The sequence below is a fragment of the Schistocerca serialis genome, chromosome 9, assembly GCF_023864345.2.
Source record: "Schistocerca serialis cubense isolate TAMUIC-IGC-003099 chromosome 9, iqSchSeri2.2, whole genome shotgun sequence".
NCBI classification, from domain to species: Eukaryota; Metazoa; Arthropoda; class Insecta; order Orthoptera; family Acrididae; genus Schistocerca; species Schistocerca serialis.
The window spans coordinates 139,538,197-139,565,107 of NC_064646.1; the positions used below are offsets into that span (position 1 = coordinate 139,538,197).

Sequence of the window (26,911 nt, forward strand, 5' to 3'; positions counted from 1 at the left end):
TGTTGCGAGTTGTATCTGGGCGAAAGTAATAAGTTGCCTGGATCTTCTTACATTCTACGCTCTCGGAATTTTAACAGTACACCTTTCCATAGAGCACAATGCCTCTCTTGTAGCATTTGCTACTAGAGTTTGATGAGCATCTTATCTACATCTACATCTACAAGATTATTCTGCAACTCACATCTAAGTGTTTGGCAGAGGATTATAGAATCACTTTCAATTATCTCTCTACCCTTCCACTCTGTAATGGCGCAAGGAAAAAATAAACAGCTAAATCTTTCCGTGGGAGCTCTAACTTATTTTATCACGATGGTAATTTCTCCTTATCAAGGTTGGCGTCAAAAAAAATATTTTGACGTTCGGAGGAGAATCTGGATGATTTAAACTCCGCGAGGAGATCTCACTCGAAAAAATCTCGCTGCAACGAAAACGACATATATTCGAATGACTGCCACTCCAAATCCCGTAACATGTCCGCGAGACTATTGCCCTATTTCCATTTCATAATAATAAAAAACGAAGAAACTTTACTTGAACTTTTTCGATGCCCTCCATCAATCCTACCTGTTACTGATCACTTACTGCAGAACGAAAGTTCACAAGAAGCCGGACAAGCTTATTGTAGGTAACCGATGTGAAGCCATCATACAACTGTTATTCAAGCAATATAGAGGATTTTCAGCACAATTTTCAATTGTGTGATCATTCCCACAACATATTTCGAGACAACATTACCCCGCTTTCAAATGCTAGAAAGCGAGGAAACCCGATAAAACAATCCTCCTTATACCGACAGACAAATAAGGGTTACAGACGTCCTGTGTTATAGCCTACCTTAAAAACTTTTTTATGCCTCAGGCCCCCTCACAACTTAAAACCACATAACATTAAACATCACAAACCGGTGCATCAACCGTTTCCGAGGAACAATTGCAAGCTGAAAGCCGCTGCCATCACCTACCAACGATAATATTTACTTACAGCCTACTGCTCAGCACCAACTACACTACCGTCTATCATAAAATCTTTGAGAAATGCCTATCTGTCCCTATGTCATTCTAACTACCTCTAAGCTGCAGCCTGAACGGAAATAGCATACGTAATTCCTATGTCACTAGGTAAAATATATTGGTGGCTGCTTCTTAAGGTGGATACTGCTAACGTGTGTTCAGAAATGCCCTTCAGACACTTCCTCCCTCTCATTTAAAACGGAGATGCACTCTTACTTCTAGGCATAACAAATCTCTACCTCCTCTAAATTTGATAGCAACCACCGTCATTCTTTCTGTTATATTCCCCCACGAATGTTGCTCATTCTTGATATACTTTGCTACAGCTGACGAGCCGTTCTCTCTATTACTCTGCTCTTTGAATCTAACTTTAAAATTGCGTCACATCTGCCCCACATATCCTGCTACACAGTCCTGACATTTTACTTCATACAATATCGATTTCCTCATCCACGTCTTATCTGTGTCCATCTTATGCCTCAGCCTCTGTCCTAATTCATTGTCCATCTTGAAAGCAATTCTAACCCATTTCCTGCTAAAAAAAACCTCGATAATTTCTGTGAGATGGTATCCAAATATGGCATGACTCTATATTTCTCTGGATTTTTGTAGTTTTGCTGGTTACCATGCCTAACTGCTACATCAAACTGACCTTTCAAACACAAGTCAAAGCCTTTTTCCACCGCTATTTGTCTAAGGTTTTTCATTTTTTCTTTCTTGTTTTCCAGATTTAGAGGTACGGAATTAGCCCTATGTATCGCATTTTTGAAAAATGCTAATTTATGCTTATGAGGGTAGCATACCAATAATCGCCACTGTGAACGTGGGTTTCCTAAAAATCCCCATCTCGAGCTTATTATTCTTATTCTCGATCCTCAGGTCCAGATAATTTAAGACACCTGGTTGCTCGTGCTCTACTTTAAAAGCTATATCTTTATGTATCTTTTCGAAGCCAATCAGCAACTCATTTACTTTTTCCTCATACCCCTGATATACTATGAAAACATCATCAACGTGTCTTCTGTAAATCCATATCTTGTAACTGTACTTAACATTTATCTTTGAAAAAGCTGTATCCTTCTTATTCAAGAAGATGTCTGCCGTCGGCCTTGGTAATGCACATCCCATTGCTAAACCTTTATCTTGTACATAAAACTTACTATTAAAGTAGTTGAACGATAAAACAAACTTTAATAACCTTATAAACTCATCAACTTCCACATCAGATGTTTCACCAGTAGCCACAAACATGTTTCAGCTAGTGAAATATGATTTACACATGCTATTTCCATTCAGATTGCAGCTTAGAGGTAGTTTTAAGTTACAATAGTCAAGGACCAGAATTTCTCAAAGATTTTATGACAGATGGTAGTACGGCTGGTGCTGAGCATCACGCTTTAAATAAATATTATCGTTAGTAGGTGACGGCAGCGGCTTTCTATTTTTCAGCTGTATCTCGGTATTGGTGGATCCGCCGGCTTGTGATGTTTTATATTTTATGGTTTGAGTTGACAATGCAAATGTTCAGCCAGTTTTTATGTTGTGATGAGTAGTGGAACGAAGCGGGCATCACCCCATTTTGCATTGTTGCTAAATTTATTCAAGATGGCGGATCCAAGATAGTGGTCATAGACGTGGCAATATCTCACATGTCATGGAGGCAATTCAAATTTTGGTGGCAAAATATGTCAGTTGCTCTACCTCAGTTGCTCTACCTCCACTAACCCAAATGTACCCCCAGGGAATGGCGCAAAATTAAAGAAGAAGTGGCAGGAAATTCAAATTTATTGGTGGGAATATCAGATTTTGTGTGTTCACCTTAAGGCCTGGAGATCAACTGATCTAGTTCACAACACCAACACCAGAGAGCACTTTTGCTCCTCCCCCTACTCTGTTGGAAATTGGCAGGAAATTAGTTTAGTCTGTGTCGAACTGCTGGACTGGGAGGACCTTTCGACAGTAGGCTAATATAGCGTGCATAAGGCATTATTTAAGCAGTTTGTTTAAGAATATTGTTTATTTATTTCTGTAATCGCAGTATGGCTCGATATTGAAGCTGTTGAAAAATTTCGATACTATTATTTTTATTCACATAGTCAAGGGAACCACGTAATTACACTGCCCCAGATCGCGCTAAACATATCTGAAAAAATTTCTCGCATGTGCTTCATGCACCAGAGTCATGGTCACTGGACGAAGCCACGTGATTAGCTGCTCCACACTGGCCGCTGGCCACCGTCAACACCACGGTCATGCAAAGTGCTTCTTGTTTCGCTGGAAATATCTGCAACCTTTATAGTCCTTGTCACTGAACATGAATTGCTTTAGGAATTATTAAATTTGGTGTTTAAGCCATGTGTGGAATATTACCTCATATGTATCTTTAAGATGTCACAGGAACTACATGTACCACTGGACAAAGAGAGAAAGAGTGCTTAGCAGAGGACGCAAGAATATTGAAACAGTTTGCGATGTAATAACATGTTTTATTCTGAGTAATACTTCCATACTTAAACACAGACTCTGAAAAGATCGCAGCAGTTTCTGGTATACTTGTGAAACCTCCGAACCTCCCTCCCTGAGACAGTTCGCGAGCTTCTGTTGGAAATAGATCTCGGTACCGATACCATTGCAGTATCCGATATACCACACCAAAACGACGATATTTGGAAGCCGAAATAAATATCTCTGTAAATCTAAACAGGACGCTTACCACTTTTTGGTGGTTTAGTTGCTTCACTGAAGGCATTGCTAGAGAGAAAAACTTCTGAGTCCTACAGTTGCTGTGGTGTTCAATTACTTTTCTGAAACGCTGAGTGGGATTAGTTTATATTTGCTGCTGGAGTCAGGAATTTTAAGGCTCTTATTTTTATTTTCGCTTTTTTCCGAGCACAGTAGTGCCTAAGCACAGATGGGAAAATCAGAGCAATTACATATCTAGAAGTTCATGACATACACTCCTGGAAATTGAAATAAGAACACCGTGAATTCATTGTCCCAGGAAGGGGAAACTTTATTGACACATTCCTGGGGTCAGATACATCACATGATCACACTGACAGAACCACAGGCACATAGACACAGGCAACAGAGCATGCACAATGTCGGCACTAGTACAGTGTATATCCACCTTTTGCAGCAATGCAGGCTGCTATTCTCCCATGGAGACGATCGTAGAGATGCTGGATGTAGTCCTGTGGAACGGCTTGCCATGCCATTTCCACCTGGCGCCTCAGTTGGACCAGCGTTCGTGCTGGACGTGCAGACCGCGTGAGACGACGCTTCATCCAGTCCCAAACATGCTCAATGGGGGACAGATCCGGAGATCTTGCTGGCCAGGGTAGTTGACTTACACCTTCTAGAGCACGTTGGGTGGCACGGGATACATGCGGACGTGCATTGTCCTGTTGGAACAGCAAGTTCCCTTGCCGGTCTAGGAATGGTAGAACGATGGGTTCGATGACGGTTTGGATGTACCGTGCACTATTCAGTGTCCCCTCGACGATCACCAGTGGTGTACGGCCAGTGTAGGAGATCGCTCCCCACACCATGATGCCGGGTGTTGGCCCTGTGTGCCTCGGTCGTATGCAGTCCTGATTGTGGCGCTCACCTGCACGGCGCCAAACACGCAAACGACCATCATTGGCACCAAGGCAGAAGCGACTCTCATCGCTGAAGACGACACGTCTCCATTCGTCCCTCCATTCACGCCTGTCGCGACACCACTGGAGGCGGGCTGCACGATGTTGGGGCGTGAGCGGAAGACGGCCTAACGGTGTGCGGGACCGTAGCCCAGCTTCATGGAGACGGTTGCGAATGGTCCTCGCCGATACCCCAGGAGCAACAGTGTCCCTAATTTGCTGGGAAGTGGCGGTGCGGTCCCCTACGGCACTGCGTAGGATCCTACGGTCTTGGCGTGCATCCGTGCGTCGCTGCGGTCCGGTCCCAGGTCGACGGGCACGTGCACCTTCCGCCGACCACTGGCGACAACATCGATGTACTGTGGAGACCTCACGCCCCACGTGTTGAGCAATTCGGCGGTACGTCCACCCGGCCTCCCGCATGCCCACTATACGCCCTCGTTCAAAGTCCGTCAACTGCACATACGGTTCACGTCCACGCTGTCGCGACATGCTACCAGTGTTAAAGACTGCGATGGAGCTCCGTATGCCACGGAAAACTGGCTGACACTGACGGCGGCGGTGCACAAATGCTGCGCAGCTAGCGCCATTCGACGGCCAACACCGCGGTTCCTGGTGTGTCCGCTGTGCCGTGCGTGTGATCATTGCTTGTACAGCCCTCTGGCAGTGTCCGGAGCAAGTATGGTGGGTCTGACACACCGGTGTCAATGTGTTCTTTTTTCCATTTCCAGGAGTGTATTTCGAATCCTACATTAGATTGTGAAAAAAAAAACCAGAGAGAATTCTAAATACAGAAGAGAAAAATGGGTGGAATTTTTGGTGAATTTTCGATGTCCTACAACTGCTGCTCTGGAGGTGCTGTAAAGCCACAGCGGCAGGTGTGGGAGGGGTGGGGGACAACATCCCATCTGTACAAACCAGAGGAGGATGGTCAACTTGGACTTGTCTCCGAACACTCGAACAGAGAAGATATCATGTGACTCTCAGACGTCATGGAACTTTCTGAAGATACCTTACCCCTGTCTTCTTCAAACCAGTCTGTAAAGGCTCCTATGCCCCATACAAACAATGTCTTGTGACTCTTTGACACCATGGAGCTTCCTGTGAAAGGAGCATTCTGATTGGTTCCCAATGAACTTATCAGCTAAATTGCTGCTGTAGAGGGACACATTACTTGACTTTTAGCGGCTAACTATTTTGCACAGATCGAAAAACATATAGAAGTCGTATTGTACTTACAGTTAAACTCAGTGGAAGTGGTCTATTGACCATGATTTACGGAAAATATCGCCAAAGGCACTTCCTCAATTACACTCTATGGTAATGAGGAGGAAAACTTGAATTTTTCTCCTTGATACCGGTCTCGTCCCAGGCTGCATGGCCACAAACAATTGTACCACCATACCATACCGATGTATTTATATCCTGCACCATCCAAAATCATCATTCTGCACCCTGCATATAGCTATCAACCATCAGACACTCGTACATATACTGCAAAGACAGGCAGATTGCCCCCCTTCCCTCTTTTCCTCAAGAAAAATAGGCACATGCACTATATATAGCTGCAGCTCAAGAAATTTCCCCAAGGCTGGTCGGTCATCCACCGTGGCCAGCGGTCATGAGACAACTGACCCCACACACGCTGGCCTGATGCACGATCAGAGCGCTCTATGCGGACAGTGGTCACTCTCTGAACTGGTGTACAAAGGCTAGGCTGGCTACCACAGAAATCAGAGATGTCCGCTAACGGTACAGGTTCCGATCTGGCCTGCTCGCACCCGTAGTTTCTGCAACGAATTGAGAGCATCTGCAGATCCTGGGTTTACAAGAGCATTTATATTTTAACATGGACTGCCAGAATTTCATACCATTTACTCGATATTTCTGACATCAACCACATAATAGTATGCTATGTGGTTATAATTCCGAAGATACAGAGTGGAAATTATATCCCTAGAACCCTACACTTTAGCGAGGTCAATATGTGGGACATGCTGCAAACCAATGAGTAACTAGAAGCTATCTCGTCTCTGGAGATCTTTACATGAAAACTTTAAAATAAAGGAAACTCTTTGTTACACTCGTGTTTTTTAAAAAGATCGGTGTCAATGATATATCAGATTCCAAATCATCCTTGTACTCTACAAAGGGCTTAATACTTATAATCGTGTCTGTCTCTCATGTCTAGTGAACCAGCAAATGTCTCTTCCATCTGTTTTTCACTATCTAGATACGAAAACACACATCACAATCGACGTTCTCTTAACCAAATAAAGAAGGGAAATATTTATAATGCACAGCGGTACAAGCAGTCAAATGGCCAATTTCCATGGTAGGGAATACTTATCCAGCACAATCACTTGTCATATAGAATCTTCGCACATTCCCATGGAAAATACTCGCAACACACGCGATCACGAAGGCACATACTGAGTATTAGTTCGCTACTCACCCCCCCTAGGGGCGACACGGTTAGGTCAGCTGCGTGCTTGTACCCCACATTTCCAGTTTGGGTGGCTCAGCTAGGGCTCTCGCTGTAAGCCAGAAATGTCAGTTCGTTCTGGTCACTGGCTACCTTTGCCAAGTACCCACACACCAGGCAGAATCGCTGTAGAAAACCAGACATATATTTATCACTGTAATTACAATTAAATGTTACAATTTCAGCCCCAATATGGCGAATTTTGACAACGAGGAAAGTAGCAGTGGCTCTGAAAATATCAATATCCACTTTATGACGACATAATTTTCCAGATAAAATTTTTCATACCTCTTACGGCGATTGATGCAATCTCCCATGTTAAATCCGCACCTCCCTTATGACAAGACATAATAATTTCCTTTGAAAATGTCGGAACAATGATCACAGTAACTTTAAATCCAAACACATACTTTATAAGCCTGCTGATCAAAGTCCATATATCACACATCCCCTGCTTAATGCAACAAAAAATGGTACAAATGGCTCTCAGCACTATGGGACTTAACATCTATGGTCATCAGTCCTCTAGAACTTAGAACTACTTAAACCTAACCAACCTAAGGACGTCACACAACACCCAGTTTAATGCAACAGGACCATGTTTAGACCACTCGGTGGAAATGGGAAGATGATGTTGTAGCTCTCACAACTGTGTACAGTGTGTAAGGCCAGCGCCAAACGAAGTTTTCTCCTGCAACAGTAGGTAGTGGAAAAGACAGTACAAGCACTTATGGTGCTGTTTCTTATCGGGAAAATTAGGAAGACTCCACATCATATATGAACTAGAGGAAGGACAAGAAATTTGCTGCTGCGTTGTTTTGTCTCTCCAAACTACATACAGGTACTGCAGTTCGAAGGAGACCTGCATCCATCAGGGTATATTCGTGTCTCTCACCCAAAGATTCTCTCTATACTTGTTATTTTATAGTATCCAACAGAGAAAAACTGCGAACTATAAAACTGTGCTAACGTCACCCAGTAGAGAACTCGATAACATTTTACTGCGTCTCTCTTCTCCAATATATCGGGAAACAAATCCGTCTGGTGTTGACATTGGCCATATGTGGTGATCCCATTAAATATACATGTAATCCACTGGAGCAGGTGACAAGTAATTGAAATCGCTTGCACAGACCAGTGTAAAGTATCATCGCCCGTACTGTAGGAGGGCTATATTCCACAGACTATAAGGCAAAAATGAGGGTCCTTGTGTTTTTTGTTTGATACATTGCTTTTCTGCTCTGATCTATCCAATCAGTGTATGACTACAGCTTTGTACATCACCATACTTCTTTTTTCTACCTTGGCTTAAAGGTCTGTGTCAAGTGCTAAACCAATGATAACACATTTTCTTCCATTGGCTCTCACATAAAAATGGGCATCGTGTAGCGTAAATTATGCTGCTACTGCTCCCACAACACATAGGATGCTTGAAATAAAAGACAGAGGCGGTGTTTTTTATTGACAAGAATGCAGAAGACATCAGGAGGAGGCTTTTTGGCACTTCACTCACTGTCGAAAGTCACTATATTGGGGCTGCAATCGTAATATGTAATTGTAATTACGGTGATAAATATGTGTCTGGTTTCCTAGAACGATTCTGCTTGGTGTGCAGGTGCATGGGCATGACAGCTAGTGACCGGAACAAACTGGCATTTTCGGTTTACCGCCAGAATCTATTAGTAGTGGGACAAACTATGTTGTGGTGCATTTTGTTAGTGCAGTTTGCCTACATCAGGGGCAGGTATGCACTTACAGGCAAAACTATTGTTCTCTTTTGACTGACAGATCATTAACCTATTGTTAATCCTTTTGATTGACAATTCCTCAACCTTATCCATCCCTACCTCTCCCACCCACCCCCTCAGGGAACTTCAAACTCTACCACCCTCCCCCTCGCTGATACAAGCGCACTTTTGATATCAATTTGAGTGATGAATTAATTAAATCAATCAATTAAGTAAATCTGCTTTCTGGGACACTCCTTAGCACCCATCTCTTCCCCCTCCCAGGATCTGGTGGGAAAAAGACTGTATTGATCGGTCATTAGGAGGGAATACGATTGCAGTGTTTGGAATATTGTTTAATTAATTTCGGCAATGTACAGTTTATTGTTTAATTACATATGGCAGTGAATGGAATGTAGTTTATTTAATAGGTAATGAATTTGTCTGGAAATCGATTGCAGTGTATGGAATATTGTTTAAACAATTCAGACAATGTGTGGAATATTGTTTATTTAAACAATTTATGGGATTCATGGCAGTGTATTGAATATAGTTTATTTATGTATTCAAAGAAGTTTTCAGGAAATCAATTACACCCCCCACCCCTCCCTCCCCCTCGCAGGTAAAGGTACACTTTCAGGTCTGAGTTATTCAAATAGCCCCTTTCACTCTTACCAATCTGATTGACTACATGATTAAATTTCTCAATTAATTAACCCCTCCCCCTATGGTAAACCCCCATCCCCTCTCTACCCTTCCCTCCCCTACCTAGAAATTGGTGGCCCTCTGAAGGATCTCGTGACAGGAAATTGAAGGCTTTAATTGTCTACTTATAAAAAAATTAGTTTGCGGGGGCTGGACTACTCTTGCTCATCATTCCCTGCAGTCTGGAAAGATGCAGGCCTTGTAATAAGTAATTAAATCGATCTCTTATTTTTCATTCTGATCGCACAAGGAATTTCGTCATAAAACACATTTCACACTGAATTACAGAGGTAAAAACCTATCGATCACAAAGCAGAGAACAGCACTGCACACACTGCCAGTATTTCGGGTGCACCTGCGACCCTCAGAAAGCAACGATGCAGCTGTCAGCTGCCAAGCCACGTGCAGGTCTAAATTTGGGTCCCACAGGTGGTACAATCCATTTCATACTTGACATCTGAGGAATTCCTGTCGAAACACGTGTTTACGTAGCCACCACAGCTGATGCATAGCCTTTGTACCTGTGGGTCCAGCGCAGGCCTAATTTCTCACTGAGAGATGTTTGCCTAGCGATTCTGTCCAGAAAGCACATCTAAGTGCTTGTCAATGTTATACTGACATCTCATGTGTATGTAAATAACAGCCAAGTTTCACTCTCGACACGCTATAGATATCTTTTGCAATTCTTTCGGAAACCATTAATGAAATAACCCAGATGAGACACAGGATGCATTCTTCCAAGCAATCCTAATGGGACAGCCTGTCCATCATCTGTTGTCCTTCCAACACATATCTCAGAAATGGTAAATGTTTCGCTCATATACTCACCGATAAAAGGCTTCATCATGTCTGTGCATGCTTGCAAAAACACTATTAATCATAAAGGCATTCTTGTTGTATGGAAAGAGAGCACTGTCTAAACACAGACGGCAAACAGAATTCGAAGCACTGTCCTAGAGAAGAGAAAAATGGCTGGAATTTTTTGGTGTCCAACTGCTGCTGGTCTAGAGATGTAACAATGCCACAATGGCGGATGAGGGACTACATCACGCCAGTGATGAACAGTCTGCTTCAACTCGTCTATGAACACTTCAACAAAGAAGAAATAATGCTCCTCTCCGAACTTTCCGTAAGTCTTGTGAATGAATGGAGCATTCGGAGAATTTGTAAATTTGTGGTAAGATCTTATGAGACCAAACTGCTTAGGTCATCGGTCTCTAAGCTTACACACTACTTGATCTAATGTAAACTAACTTACGCTATGGACGACACATACATCCATGCTCGAGGGAGGAGTCGAACCGCAGACAGGGGAGCCATGGGGGCTGTCACAAGACGCCTCACACAGCGCAGCTACCCAGTGCGGCGAACATTCTGATTGGCTCTTACTGAATTTACCCGCCAAACTGCTGCTGCTGCTGGTGTGAGAGCACGGTCCGCCATTTTTTTTCTGCAGATGAGACTTTCAGCGGCTAAAGTATTGTAAAACTATTGCACTGACATTTAAGCCCTGCAAAAGTGGTCTACAGATCGTTAAATATGGAAAGACACTTCCTCAATTACACTGCTCTGGCGCTGATGACGGAAGCTTGAATATTTCATCGTGAAACCGATCTCTAACCCTGCTATACAGGGTGAGTCACCTAACATTACCGCTGGATATATTTCGTAAACCACATCAAATATTGACGAATCGATTCCATAGACCGAACGTGAGGAGAGGGGCTAGTGTAATTGGTTAATACAAACCATAAAAAAATGCACGGAAGTATGTTTTGTAACACAAACCTACGTTTTTTTAAATGGAACCCCGTTAGTTTTGTTAGCACATCTGAAAATATAAACAAATACGTAATCAGAGCCGTTTGTTGCATTGTAAAATGTTAATTACATCCGGAGATATTGTAACCTAAAGTTGACGCTTGAGTACCACTCCTCCACTGTTGGATCGTGTGTATCGGAGAGCACCGAATTACGTAGGGATCCAAAGGGAACAGTGATGGACCTTAGGTACAGAAGAGACTGGAACAGCACATTACGTCCACATGCTAACACCTTTCTATTGGTCTTTTTCACTGACGCACATGTACATTACCATAAGGGGTGAGGTACACGTACACACGTGGTTTCCGTTTTAAATTACGGAGTGGAATAAAGTGTGTCCCGACATATCAGGCCAATAGATGTTCAATGTGGTGGCCATCATTTGCTGCACACAATTGCAATCTCTGGCGTAATGAATGTCGTACACGCCGCAGTACACCTGGTGTAATGTCGCCGCAGGCTGCCACAATACGTTGTTTCATATCCTCTAGGGTTGTAGGCACATCACGGTACACATTCTCCTTTAACGTGCCCCACAGAAAGAAGTCCAGAGGTGTAAGATCAGGAGAACGGGCTGGCCAATTTATGGGTCCTCCACGTCCTATGAAACGCCCGTGGAACATCCTGTCAAGGGTCAACCAAGTGTTAATTGCGGAATGTGCAGGTGCACCATCATGCTGATACCACATACGTCGACGCGTTTCCAGTGGGACATTTTCGAGCAACGTTGGCAGATCATTCTGTAGAAACGCGATGTATGTTGCAGCTGTTTGGGCCCCTGCAATGAAGTGAGGACCAATGAGGTGGTCGCCAATGATTCCGCACCATACATTTACAGTCCACGGTCGCTGTCGCTCTACCTGTCTGAGCCAGCGAGGATTGCCCACGGACCAGTAATGCACGTGTGTACGTTTACCTCACCCCTCATGGTAATGTACATGTGCGCCAGTGAAAAAGACCAATAGAAAGGTGTTAGCATGTGGACGTAATGTGCTGTTCCAGTCTCTTCTGTACCTAAGGCCCATCACCGCTCCCTTTGGATCCATACGTAATTCGGTGCTCTCCGATGCACACGATCGAACAGCGTAGGAGTGGTACTCGAGTGTCAACTTTAGGTTACAATATCTCCGGATGTAATTAACATTTTACAATGCAACAAACGGCACTGATTACGTATTTGTTTATATGTTCAGATGTGCTAACAAAACTAACGGGGTTCCATTTAAAAAAACGTAGGGTGGTGTTAAAAAAACATACTTCCGTGCATTTTTTTATGGTTTGTATTAACCAATTACACTAGCCCCTCTCCTCACGTTCGGTCTGTGGAATCGATTCGTCAGTATTTGATGTGATTTACGAAATATATCCAGCGGTAATGTTAGGTGACTCACACTGTATATCACCATACACTGTATCGATGTAGTAAGCACACAATTCGTGTTCGGCACCAAACAAAATCATCACTTGTTCATCTTGCATACAGCAGGTACAAATCCAAAATGAACAAGATTTATACCAGTGAAAAGAGGAAGTTTCAAAGTCATTTTTCATAATGTTTGATATCAAATTAATAAATTTAATAATTTGTAACAACTTGCAATTAATAAATAGAAATGTGATAAATGTTATAAATGTTCAATGTGACCACCGTTGGCTGCACCGCAAACATTGATAAGGTAGTGAAACTCGTCTCACACATGCGAAAGCGTATCCGGTGTTACGAGAGCACGGCAGGAGTGATCTGGTTCCGCAAATCATTCAGTGTGGTTGGTAGAGGCGGGACGTAAACAGCTTCCTTCACATAACCCCATACTAAGTAGTCACAGGCTTTGAGATCAGATCTTGGTGCCCAGAAGTGCAGAGTCAGGTCTTCAAGTCGCCTGCAATGGATCCAGCGCTAGGGAAGGGAGAATAGGCCACAGTCACCACGTACTCCTCGCACACCATGCAGAATCGTTCCAGGAAACTGGCCACATATATGTTTGATCGCTGTAGTAACAATTAAATATTACGACTGTGGTCTCAACTGGACATTTGACAATGAGTGAAGCATCGAAAGTGACCCCTGCTGATGACATTGATTCTGGAAATACAAATATCTGAACCATTCTTATGGCTTGACCTAATTTTCCTAGTAAAAAAAAAAAAATAATTATTCATTCTCTTTGCGGCTACCACAGTATTACACATGAAATCCGTGCCTTCCTTATGACTGGACATAGCCATTTTCTTTGCACATGCCGGAACTTTATACTTTACAAGCATGATGCTCAAGGCGAACCCTTCACGCATCCCCTACTACTTTATATAATACTCCGCCAATAACTGAATGCAGGCGATACGAAACAATATGGAGCGAAAATCAGTGATGGGTGGACATGTGCCACAAGTTTTTCTTGCGAGTCGTACCACTGTGTCTTAGAAAGAGAGGTATAATCGTCTTACAAGCCATCAGATGTTAAAAACACGATCGTAACAACCGCATTACTGTCACAAACGGTATTCGTTCTACTGGCGCAGACAAATATCCATTTTAAAAGCTATACTAGCTTCATAAATCGAGATCTGGTATTGCTTCCCAATGAAATGGTTTTCTGCACAAATACGGCAACACTGAATGTCGACAGTGATCCCTGGAGAGTATATTAACAGACCAATAGCGCGGTTACACGTCGCCGACGGTGTAAGCTCGTAATGAAATCATCGAATTTAGAAACTGATTCGATTAAGGAACGTGGTATGAAGCCAGTATTTGCAACTCCCTCACGCCACCGCTAGATATTTCTCCAGTATTTGTAATGCATTGTGTCTCCAAGCCAGGTAAGTGGTTTTGTGATATGTCGACTGGGAAAAGGAGGTGGTTAATTGAGAATAATCACATCAGTAGATGGTGTGTTCATTGAGGTCATAAAAAATGTTCACTAGCTATTCAGTTTTATACTGTTACGCTTTCTGGTACAAAAGCTGTCTGGAATTTGGAGTCATGTCCTTCCGTTCAACCACATACCTGCATTGGATCCTAGGGTGAAGTCTTTTAATGATTACAGCCACTTGTGGATCATATTCACGGCACTCCCATACCTCGAGAAGAGTCACTTTTTTCGTATCTGCTACAGTAAAATTCCAACGTGGTTTTACACAGTCCCTATACATCTTGTAACTGCCCATCACTCTCTGCCTTGCCATCCTTGCAGCTCTGCGCATGTGATCGTTCCAATTTAAGTTGGAACTGAGCAGAAGTTGGAGAGAGCTGTATCTACCAGCTTCTGTAACCTGTGTAGAAACAGAGTGACCTGAGTCACTGCGACAGGGCCATGATTTGACCATTCGGTGGAAATGGGAACATGTAGTAGCTTCGCCAACCGTGTACGATGTGTAAGGTCAACGCCAAACGAAGCCCGCTCCTGCCACACTAGGTAGTATAAAAGAGAGTACAGGAACCGAGAGAGGGACGAGGATTTTGCTACTGCATTGCATTGCATCTCCAAACTGCATACAGTTACTGCATCACGAAGCGGATTCGTGTCCCTCAGGGCCCATTCACGTCTATCACCCCAACATTGTATCATCGTTATTTTGTTTATTCAACACTGTAAAAGCTTCACTAACTTTATCCAATAGAGAGTCCGCTAAGCCTTTTACGGCAACTCTCTCTTCCGATATATCAGGAACAAATACGGTATGCATGCTGGCATCAAGCATATGCGGCGATCCTATGAAAAATACAGGTTTTGATCCATTGCAGAGACCAGTGTCAAATTTCATCGCCTGTACTGCAGGAGGAGGACCGTATCCCAATGACTATCAGTCGCAAGAGAGGATCACTGTGTCATTGTTTGAAACATTGTTTTTTTTTCTGCTGTAACACGCTTTGTACACTAGCATACATTTTGTTTTTTAATCCACGACTTCTAGGGCTGCATCAGGTTCTAAACTGACATTAACACGTTCTGACCCATTGCCTCACAGAAAACTAGGCAACACATGGTGTAAATCATTTAAAGTTACACTATGTCATCAAAAGTATCAGGACACCTGGCTGAAAACGACTTTCATGTTCCTGGCGCCCTCCATCGGTAATACTGGTATTCAATACGGTGTTGGTCCACCGTTAGCCTTGATGACAGCTTCCACTTTTGCAGGCATACGTACAATCAGGTCCTGGAAGGGTTCTTGGGGAATGGCAGCCCATTTATCATAGAGTGCTGCACTGAGCAGTGGTATCGATGTCTGTCGGTGAGGCCTGGCAGTAAATCGGCGTTCCAAAACATCCAAAACGTGTTCTATTGGATTCAGGTCAGGATTCTGTGTAGGCCAGTCCATCACAGGGACGTTACTGTCGAGCAACCTCTCCGCCACAGGCCGTGCTTTATAAACAAGAAGGTAATTAAAACATCAATGTAGGCCTGTGCTGTGATAGTGCCACGCAAAACTACAAGGGTACAAGCCCCCTCCATGAAAAACACGACCACACCATAAAACCACCGCCTCCGAATTCTACTACTGCCTGTACACAAGTTGGCAGATCAAGTTCACTGAGCATTCGCCATACCGACTCCCTGCTATCGGATCGCCACATTGTGTACCGTGATTCGTCAACCCACACAACGTTTTTCCACGTTTCAATCGTCCAATGTTTACGCTTCTTACAAAAAGCGTGGCATCGTTTTGCATTTACTAGTGTGATATATGGCTTATGAGCAGCCGCTTGACCGTGAAATCCTCCTCCCTAACTGTTATAGTACTTCCAGAGGATCATGATACAGTCTGGAATTACTGTGTGATGGTCTGGATAGATCTCTTCCTATTACACGTTACGACCCTCTTCAATTGTCGGCGGTCTCTGTCAGTCAGCACACATGGTCGGCCTGTATGCTTCTGTGCTGTACGTGTCCCTTCACGTTTCCACTTCACTAGCACATCGCAAGCAATGGACCTAGGGCTGTCTAGGAGTGCGAAAATCTCGCGTACAGGCATATGACACAAGTGACATCCAATAACCTGACCATGTTCGGAGTCCGTTAGTTCCGCGGAACACTGCATTCTGCTCTCTCACGATGCCTAATGACTACTGAGGTCGCTGATATGGAGTACCTGACAGTAGGTGGCAGCACAATGCACGTAATATGAAAAACGTATGTTTCTGGGGGTGACCGGATACTTTTGGTCACATAGTGTATCTCTCACAGTGACGGAATAGCCAATGGCTCCGTGTTCCGTTTCGGGTGATTCCTCATATTGCAATCATCTATGCAATCACTGTTTAGTGCTAGCCATGCCCAAAACGTGTTGCTCCTCCACCAAGACCCTTTCTCCATCTCAGACAAGCTATCTCAGTCAATCGCTATGTAGTAACCAACGGTGTACTGGCGAACAGATGGGATGGGAAAGACACCGTCTATGTACTGCAATAATAAGCATCACAGTTGATAGTGTGAACAAATTTGGCAATTTTACAGTAATTTCAACACTGACCAATGATGCAACAGCATGCTTTCCAGATTCTGTATCAGCGCTAAACCACCCCACCTCCACAATTCGAGTACCATTGCAAATGCAGATAGATTGTGCTGTACGTCCATTCATTGTTAATTCTGGAACATATATATCAAAGTAAACGAGACAGCGATCTACACATTTCTAGCTCTTCGAGCATAGCGCGTAATTTACAGCTGGCCAGAAGTAGACCGCTATATTCTGCGTCTCGTGAATGAACGGAGTGTACCGAGACCATAACTGCTATACCGCACCCATCCAAGTCTACAAGATTTCTCCAGGTAAACACACGTCGGGGAGCTTGCCACCCCTTGTCGATGTATAGTAGTAGACATGAAAGTGTTGTGATGGAATAGCAGACAGTTAAGAACAATAAACAGGTGGTTTTTATGCATGATGGAGCTCCAGACGGATGGAGTTCGAAGCATTTTACGTAAATCAACTACGGTATCTATTCTAAAGTATTGTTCTAGTATCTGGGATCAGTACTGGGAATCTATTGGTAACAGTGAACATAGACTCATACACTCTTAATGCTACACGATTCTGCACTTAAATCAGGCTACAATGTCTGAGCATTGCTGTTTCCGACCGTCGTGAGGGACGCAAGGCTGTTAATATTCCATTGTAAGAAATATATTTCCAGAGCACGACATACATGCTTCTTGGAGGTTTCTCTGCGATAAAATATGGTGACAAACTGTAAAATGAAAAAAAATCTACTTCCTTAAAACATCGTTTCTGTGTGATGCATGCACAATATAGTTTTCCAGAGGTGTGTAGCGTCGACTGTCCACATCTGATCACGGTTCAGAAATTACACTGTGCTCGCATCAGTCCTATGTAAAATGATCGTTAGTAACGGAGTATACCTCTTACAGGGTGTTTCAAAAATGACCGGTATATTTGAAACGGCAATAAAAACTAAACGAGCAGCGATAGAAATACACCGTTTGTTGCAATATGCTTGGGACAACAGTACATTTTCAGGCAGACAAACTTTCGAAATTACAGTAGTTACAATTTTCAACAACAGATGGCGCTGCGGTCTGGGAAACTCTATAGTACGATATTTTCCACATATCCTCCATGTGTAGCAATAATATGGCGTAGTCTCTGAATGAAATTACCCGAAACCTTTGACAACGCGTCTGGCGGAATGGCTTCACATGCAGATGAGATGTACTGCTTCAGCTGTTCAATTGTTTCTGGATTCTGGCGGTACACCTGGTCTTTCAAGTGTCCCCACAGAAAGAAGTCACAGGGGTTCATGTCTGGCGAATAGGGAGGCCAATCCACGCCGCCTCCTGTATGTTTCGGATAGCCCAAAGCAATCACACGATCATCGAAATATTCATTCAGGAAATTAAAGACGTCGGCCGTGCGATGTGACCGGGCACCATCTTGCATAAACCACGAGGTGTTCGCAGTGTCGTCTAAGGCAGTTTGTATCGCCACAAATTCACGAAGAATGTCCAGATAGCGTGATGCAGTAATCGTTTCGGATCTGAAAAATGGGCCAATGATTCCTTTGGAAGAAATGGCGGCCCAGACCAGTACTTTTTGAGGATGCAGGGACGATGGGACTGCAACATGGGGCTTTTCGGTTCCCCATATGCGCCAGTTCTGTTTATTGACGAAGCCGTCCAGGTAAAAATAAGCTTCGTCAGTAAACCAAATGCTGCCCACATGCATATTGCCGTCATCAATCCTGTGCACTATATCGTTAGCGAATGTCTCTCGTGCAGCAATGGTAGTGGCGTTGAGGGGTTGCCGCGTTTGAATTTTGTATGGATAGAGGTGTAAACTCTGGCGCATGAGACGATACGTGGACGTTGGCGTCATTTGGACCGCAGCTGCAACACGGCGAATGGAAACCCGAGGCCGCTGTTGGATCACCTGCTGCACTAGCTGCGCGTTGCCCTTTGTGGTTGCCATACGCGGTCGCCCTACCTTTCCGGCACGTTCATCCGTCACGTTCACAGTCCGTTGAAATTTTTCAAACAGATCCTTTATTGTATCGCTTTTCGGTCCTTTGGTTACATTAAACCTCCGTTGAAAATTTCGTCTTGTTGCAACAACACTGTGTTCTAGGCGGTGGAATTCCAACACCAGAAAAATCCTCTGTTCTAAGGAATAAACCATGTTGTCTACAGCACACTTGCACGTTGTGAACAGCAGACGCTTACAGCAGAAAGACGACGTACAGAATGGCGCACCCACAGACTGCGTTGTCTTCTATATCTTTCACATCACTTGCAGCGCCATCTGTTGTTGAAAATTGTAACTACTGTAATTTCGAAAGTTTATCCGCCTGAAAATGTACTGTTGTTCCAAGCATATTGCAACAAACGGTGTATTTCTATCGCTACTCGTTTAGTTTTTATTGCCGTTTCAAATATACCGGTCATTATTGAAACACCCTGTACAAGGAAACAGATAAACGCATAGCAGCGTCGTCTGGCATGTGAAATTACACGTCATGCCGCCAGTAACTCTGTAAACAGGACATCTGCCAAACAGATGTATACACAGGGATTGCAGTGCCTCACAAACACCTGTCACTTACTTAGAATCACTTTAGTTATGAAACTGAAGTCTCGAATTTATACCCAAGGTGCTACAGGGAAATGGAGCGCGTGCCATAAATATTCCTTCGTTTACAAGAATGTGACGAAACAGGATCTTCACGTTTCATCACACATGAGATGGAAGTCCTCTGATGATCGAGAGGTTTACTGTTAACGATCACAAGTAGACAGTGCTCTAAGTCACACACAGAATACGTATAAGAGTTGAACACAGGCTATGTCACACAAATAATGCATCCTGACAGAACAACGAAAAAAAAAGAAAGGTCAAATGACCTGCAGCAACATCTCCCTCTATCTCTAGAATGCATCATCAGTCTACTATTAAATCGTACCTCGTTACAACCCCATCTCTTCCGATCACTCCATCCACTTTCTGTCATCCTTTAATGCAGATGCAAGTAAGTTTAGAGGCAGATATTTCTCTGTTTTCCTCGAAAGCGTCAAATACAGTAATAAACTTACGTGTACCACTCTCACCTCAATAGACACACAGTACAATGCTGCTTTCACGTAAAAAATGAGTGTTTTCCTGGTCCTCGGGGCTTTCATGTCAACGTTTCCTCGGATTCCTCTTTATCTTTGATTCCTCTTTCTCTTGGATTCCTTTTCTACCAGAAAACGTAACAGTATACATCTGAAAAGCTAGTGTACTTTTCTTATGACCTCAACCAGCACACCATCTACTGTACGTGATTATTCACAGTCAACCATCACCTATAACCCTGTCGATAAATTGCAAACCTTTGCCCTTGCACCAAGAAAGAATGCATTACAAATACTGGAGAATCACCTAGAGGCGGCGTGAGGGAGTTGGAAATGCTGGCTTCATACCACGTTCCTTAACCGAATCACTTTCTAAATCCGAAGATTTTATAATGAACTTACATCGTTGGTGACGTGTAACCGCGCTATTGGTCTGTTAATAAACACTCCGGAGATCATTGTCTATATTCAGTGTTGCCATATTTGTGTGGAAAACGATTTCATTTGGAAGCAATACCATACCTCGATTTATAAGGTTCGAGTAGTTTTGAACATGGATACGTGTGTGCACCGGTAGAACCAATACCGATTGTGACAGTAATACGGTTGTTACGATCGTGTTTTTAACATCTGATGGCTTGTAAGACGATTATGCCTCTCTTTCTAAGACACAGTGATACAACTCGCAATAAAAGCTTGTGGTACATGTCCACCCATCACTGATTTTCGCTCCGTATTGTTTCGTATTTCCTGCATTCAGTTATTGGTGGAGTATTATACTTAGTAGTAGGGGATGCGTGATAGGTTCGCCTTGAGCATCAGGCTTACAAAGTATAAAGTTCCGGCATGTGCAAAGAAAATGACTATGTCCAGTCGTAAGGAAGGTATGGATTTCACGTGGAATACTGCAATAGCTGCAAAGGGAATGAATGATTTTTTTTAGTAGGTAAATCAGGTCAAATTGTAAGAATTGTACAGATATTTGTATTTCCAGAACCACTGTCGTCAGCAGGGGGGATTTCCGATCCTTCACTCATTGTCAAATGTCGTCCAATTGAGTGATACAGTGATCAAGTATATATGTGGCCAGTTTCCTGGGACGATTCCGCTTGGTGTGCGAGGAGTACGTGGTGGCTGTAGCCTATTCTCCCTTCCCTAGCGCTGGATCCATTGCAGGGGACTTGAGGACCTGACTCTGCACTTCTGACCACAGAGATCTCCTGATCTCAAAGCCTGTGACTATTTATGATGGGTTATGTGAAGGAAGATGTGTACATACCGCCTCTACCAACCACTCTGAATGATCTGCGGAACCAGATCACTCCTGCCATGCTCTCATAACACCAGATACGTTTTCGCATGTGTGAGACGAGTTTGGCTACGCATCGATGTTTGCCGTGCAGCCAACGGTGGTCACGTTGAACATTTATAACATTTACAGTAGCACATTTCTATTTATTAAATAACTATTAAAAACTAATTAATTACTAATTATTACAAATTAATAAATTTATTAATTTGATATCAAACATTATGAAAAAGGACTTTGAAACTTCCTCTTTTCACTGGTATAAATATAGTTCACTTTAGATTAGTACTTGAAGATTTGAAAGATGGTCCATCATTTACACTAACGCTGTACATAAGTTCTCGTAATCCCCCAGCGTCTGGAGATGGGTGTAGAAAGGAAGCAAGCAATCGGGCTGGGGCCAGAAACAGTAATGCCTTTGTGCCGAGGGGAACCGACCCAGCCTTTGTACAACAGCTTGGAGAGTGACCTCAGTCTTCTGAGGGTGCTCTGGTCATTCGTCGGGCCAGTGTATGTGAAGGGACAGATGACTTGTGACCATCGGCTGAGGTAGATGACCTACCGAGCTTGTGGGAAATATAGTGCTGCGAGGACTATATACGATCTGTGCGCTTATGCTGTCTTTCTTCGTGGTATGTATATGAATGTCCGATAGTCGATAGCTATATACAAGATGCACAAGTGATGATTTTGTTTGATGCAGAGCACGAATTGTGTGCTTACTACATCGATGCAGTATATACTGATATATAGCCGGGTTGGAGATCACTTTCCAGCTGAAATATTTAAGTTTCCGTCAAAAGCGCCAGAGCAGTGTAATTGAGGAAGTGTCTTTCCTTATTTGACGATCTGTAGACCACGTTTGCAGGGTTTAGTTGTCAGTGCAATAGTTCTGCAATAGTTTAGACGCTGAAAGTCTCATCTGCAGAAAAAAGTGGCGGACAGTGCTCCCATACCAGCAGCAGCAGCAGTTTGGCGGGTAAACTCAGTAATAGCCATTCAGAATGTTCCATTGTTTCACTGGACATCCTTTGAGCTCGGCCGTAGGAGACTCTACACGCTGGCTCAATCAAGATGGTGGCAAGGTATCTGCAGAACGTTCTGAGAGGAGCATTATGTCTTCTTTGTTCAAGTGTTCAAAGACAAGTTGAAACAGACTGTCCATCTCTGGTGTGATACTGTCCCTCATTCACCATTGTCGCATTATTACATCTCTAGACCAGCAGCTGTCGGACACCAAAAATTCAGCCATTTTTCTCTTCTGTAGGTCAGTGCTTCGAATTCTGTTTGTGTAACTGCTCTGATTCCCCGTCTATGCTTACACAGTGCTCTGTTTCCATACCACAAGAATGCTTTTATGATTAATGGTGCTTTCACAAGCATGCATACACATGACGAAGCCTTTTATCGGTGAGTATATGAGCGAAACATTTACCATTTCTGAGACGTATGTTGCAAGGACAACACATGATGGACAGGCTGTCCCGTTAGGGTCACTAGGGGGCATGCATCCTATGTTATTCTGGGGTATTTTCGTTAACAGTTCCTGTTAGGACTAGAATTTCCATGTAGACAAGTTGAGACATCAGGAAAGCTCCTAAAACAACAAAAGAGACCCTTAATTATTTCTGCAACACTTAATGATTTCTGTGAGGGGTTGACATGTAATGGACAGGCTCTGCCTTTAGTATCGCTAGGAAGAATGCATCCTGTGTTATTCTGGGTTATTTTCGTTAGTGGTTTCTGAAAACATTGCAAAAGATTTCAATAGCGTGCCCAGAGACAGACTTGGCTGTTATTTACATAGACATGAGATGTCAGTATAACGTTGAGAACGACTTACATGCGCTTGCAGGGTAGAGTCGCTAGGCAAACATATCTCAGTGAGAAATTAGGCCTGTGCTGGACCCACAGGTACAAAGGCTGGTTAATAAAGAGAACTATCGCATAAATGGTATGATATTCTGACAAACCATGTTAAAATACACACATTATTGTAATCCTGAGTCTGGAGGAGATTACAACACGTTGCAGAAACTAAGGCAGCAAGCAGGCCAAATTGGAAGCAGTACCATCAGTGGAAGCGTTTGTGCCAGGGAAACCAGCCCAGCCTTTGTACACTACTTAAGTGTGTGGCCACTGTCTGCATAGGGCGCTCTGATCACGCATCAGAGCAGTGCGTGTGAGGGCTGTTGCCTTGTGGCCGTTGGCCACAGTGGATGACTAACTGACCAACCTCATGGGAAAGATCTAGTGCTGTGACTATGTACTGTGCATGTGCTTATTTTCTAATTTTTTTGAGGGGGGGGGGGGATCTTAATGTCTTCTCAGCATATATACGAGAGTGAGGTGCTCAATAGCTATATGCAGGATGCAGAAGTGATGACTTTGTACGGTGTGAGAAACGAATTGCGTTTACTGCTGCGATATGGTATGGTGATACATTCATTTTTGGTGCTATAGTCTGATTGAAGACCAATTTCATGCAGAAAAATTCATGCTTTCGTCGACAGTAGCAGAACAGTGTAGTTGAGGGAGTGTCTTTGGTGGTAGTTTCTGTATATTGTGATGAGTAGACCACTTTTTCAGGGTGTAATTGTCAGTCCAGTCTGAGTGCAGTATGTTTTTCGATTTGTACAAAATAGTTTGCCGCTGAAAGTCTCGTAATTTGTCTGTGTGCAGAAAGTAACAGTGTTCCCAAACAGGCAGCAGCAATTTGGTTGGGAAATTCAGTGAGAATCAATGAGAGTGCTCCATTCACAGGTAGTTCCATGACATCAGAGCATCACAAGACATCGTTTGTGCAGGGTGTAGGAGCCTTTACAGAATGACTCGAACAAGATAGGGGTAAGGTATCTCCGAAAACTTCTGTGACTTCTGAGAGTCATGTGATTTCTTTGCTCGAGTGCTCAGAGGCAAGCTCAAGTTGACCAGCCTCCTCTGATTTGTACAAATGGGATGTTGTCCCCCACCCCTTCCCCACCTGCCGCTGCGGCTTTACAGCATCTCCAGAGCACCAGTTGTAGAACATCGAAAATTCACCGAAAATTTCATCCATTTTTCTCTTCTGTATTTCGAATTCTCACTGTGGTTTTTTTCCACAATCTAATGTAAGATTCGAAATATGTCATGAACTTTTAGATATGTAATTGCTCCGATTTTCCCATTTGTGCATATACGCTAGTGTGCTTCAAAAAGAGAGAGAAATAAAAACAAGAGCCTTAACATTCCTGACTCCAGCAGCAAATATAAACTAATCCCACTCAGCGTTTCAAAAAAGTGATCAACACGACAGCAGCTGTAGGACTTAGAAAGTTTTATCTCTCTATGACAGTGCTTTCAGACAAGCAGCTAAACCTCGAAAAAGTGGTAAGCGTCCTGTTTAGATTTACAGAGATATTTACTTCGGCTTCCAAATATCGTCGTTTTGGTGTGGGAAATCGGGTACTGCGGTGATATCGGTATCGAGATCTATTTCCAGCAGAAACTGTCTCAGGGATGGAGGCTGGGAGTTTTCACAAGTATGCCAGAAACCTCCGCGATCTTTTTAGAATCATTGTTCAAGTATGGAAGTATTCCTCGGAATAAAACGTGTAATTACATCGCAAAATATTTAAATATTCTTGCGTCATCTGCAAAACTCTTTCTCTCTTTGTCCAGTGGTACGTGTTGTTCCTGTAACATCTTCAAGATATGTATGTGACAGTATACCACACATTGCTTGAACACCAAATTTAGGGACCGATGACCGTAGCAGTCTGGTCCCTTTAATCCCCCAAACCAACCAACCAACCAACACCAAATTTAATAATTCCTGAAGCAGTTCATGTTCAGCGACAAGGGCTATCCTTGTGTCACAAAGAATGAAAGTGCACCAGGGATGAGGAGGAAGGTTGCAGGCATTTTCAACATGACAAGAAGCACTTTGCATGACCGCTCTATTGGCAGTGGCTGGTGGCCATTGTGGAGCAGCTAAGTGCATGCGTCTTCCAGTGGCTGTGACTCAGGTGCGTGAAGCACATGCGAGAAACTTTTTCGGATATGCTTAGTGCGCTCTGGGACAGTGTAATCACATGGTTCATTTGAGTATGGGATGAAAAAAAAGTACCGAATTTTTTAATGTCGTCTAAATTATTTAAATGCCAGCATCAATATCTAGGTGTATTGCAATTACAGAAATAAATAAACAATGTACTTAAACAAATTGTTTAAACAATGCCTTATGCATGCTATATTAGCATTCTGTCAACAGGTCTTCCCAGTGCAGCAACTCGACACAGGTTAAATGAGTTTCCTGCCAGTTTCCAATAGGGATGGTGAGGGAAGGGTTGGCGGAGGGCCAACAGTGTCGTCTGGTGCTGGTGTTCTGAACTAGGTCAGTTGGTCTCCAGGTCTCAAGGTGAACACACAAAATTTGATATCCCTGCCAATAAATTCGAATTTCCTGTCATTTCTTTTTTAATTGCCGCTGTTTCCCTGGGGAGGGGGTGGGTGGAGTTAGGTTAGTAGAGGTAGCTCAACTGACCTATTTTCACTCCAAAATTTGAATTTTCTGTCATGACATCGGTGCAAATTGACATATCTATGGCCACCACCTGGGATCCGCCATCTTGAATAAATTTGGCAACAATGCTGAGTGGGGTGATGCCCACTTTGTCCCACTACTACGGCGAGAAGGCCTTACGGAATAAAAAAAATTTTAAGTTAGTTTATAACTCAGGACATCTGTAATCCTCATATGTCTGTCGGTATAAGAACGATTGTTTTATCTGGTTTCCTTGTGTTTAGCACTTGACAGTGAGATGATGTTTTCCTGAGATATGTTGTGGCAGTAATCGCATGATTGCTGACTGGGCGGAATATCCTCAATATTGCTTCTCACAGGTAGTCTCTTTAGAAGACACATTGCATTTTCTAAGTGTTCCGCCAGTAAAATGCAGTATCTGTTTCACCTACTCCACCACATATTCTATGGGATGGTTCCAGTTGAAGTTGTTGATAACTGTGATCTTGAAAAGCGTCAGTGAAGTGGTCGACTGACATATATATGCATCATTGACATTGATTCAATTTATCATAACCCAGATCATCTTTTGATCGGCTTATGAATATCTGATGCTCATAAAATGGGTGGCATAGGGGTCTCCAAAAGTCGAAAGTTGGCATATCTTAAATACTCTATATTTGTGTTGATTGCATATCCATATTTGTTGTGTTATGAATCTGATGGAGTCCTGGATGGTAGTAGGGGGTAAGGGGCATTGAGCCCCTCGATCTCTCTGCAGAGAATAATTGAGCTCTGAGGATTAGGCCACCTTGACCAGCGGACGACAACTCGGGCTCTGACCATCATTTATGAGTCACGTATTGTCTGTCACACAGCTGGCGGGGTTCGTTTTGTTGGGACTCCGCAAACTACAGCCACGCACATTGTTGTCTGGGCCTGTTGCTAAAATGTCTAGCACATAAGATGGCAAAGCTCATGAGATACTGAGATACATATATAAGATAGTGATAGTATCACATACACAAGACATAAAAGGGCAATACGTTGTTGGAGTTGTCATTTGTACTCAGGTGATTCATGTTAAAAGGTTTTCAAAGTGATTATGGCTGTGCAGCAGGAATTAACAGACT

The 26,911-nt window shown here is 43.3% G+C and overlaps 1 protein-coding gene across 1 annotated transcript in view; it reads right to left on the reverse strand.

The window, feature by feature from the left end:
* Positions 1-26,911, reverse strand: part of LOC126419422 (uncharacterized) — a 308,724-nt gene that overhangs the window by 11,791 nt on the left and 270,022 nt on the right. The gene's annotated exons all lie outside the window — the stretch shown is intronic.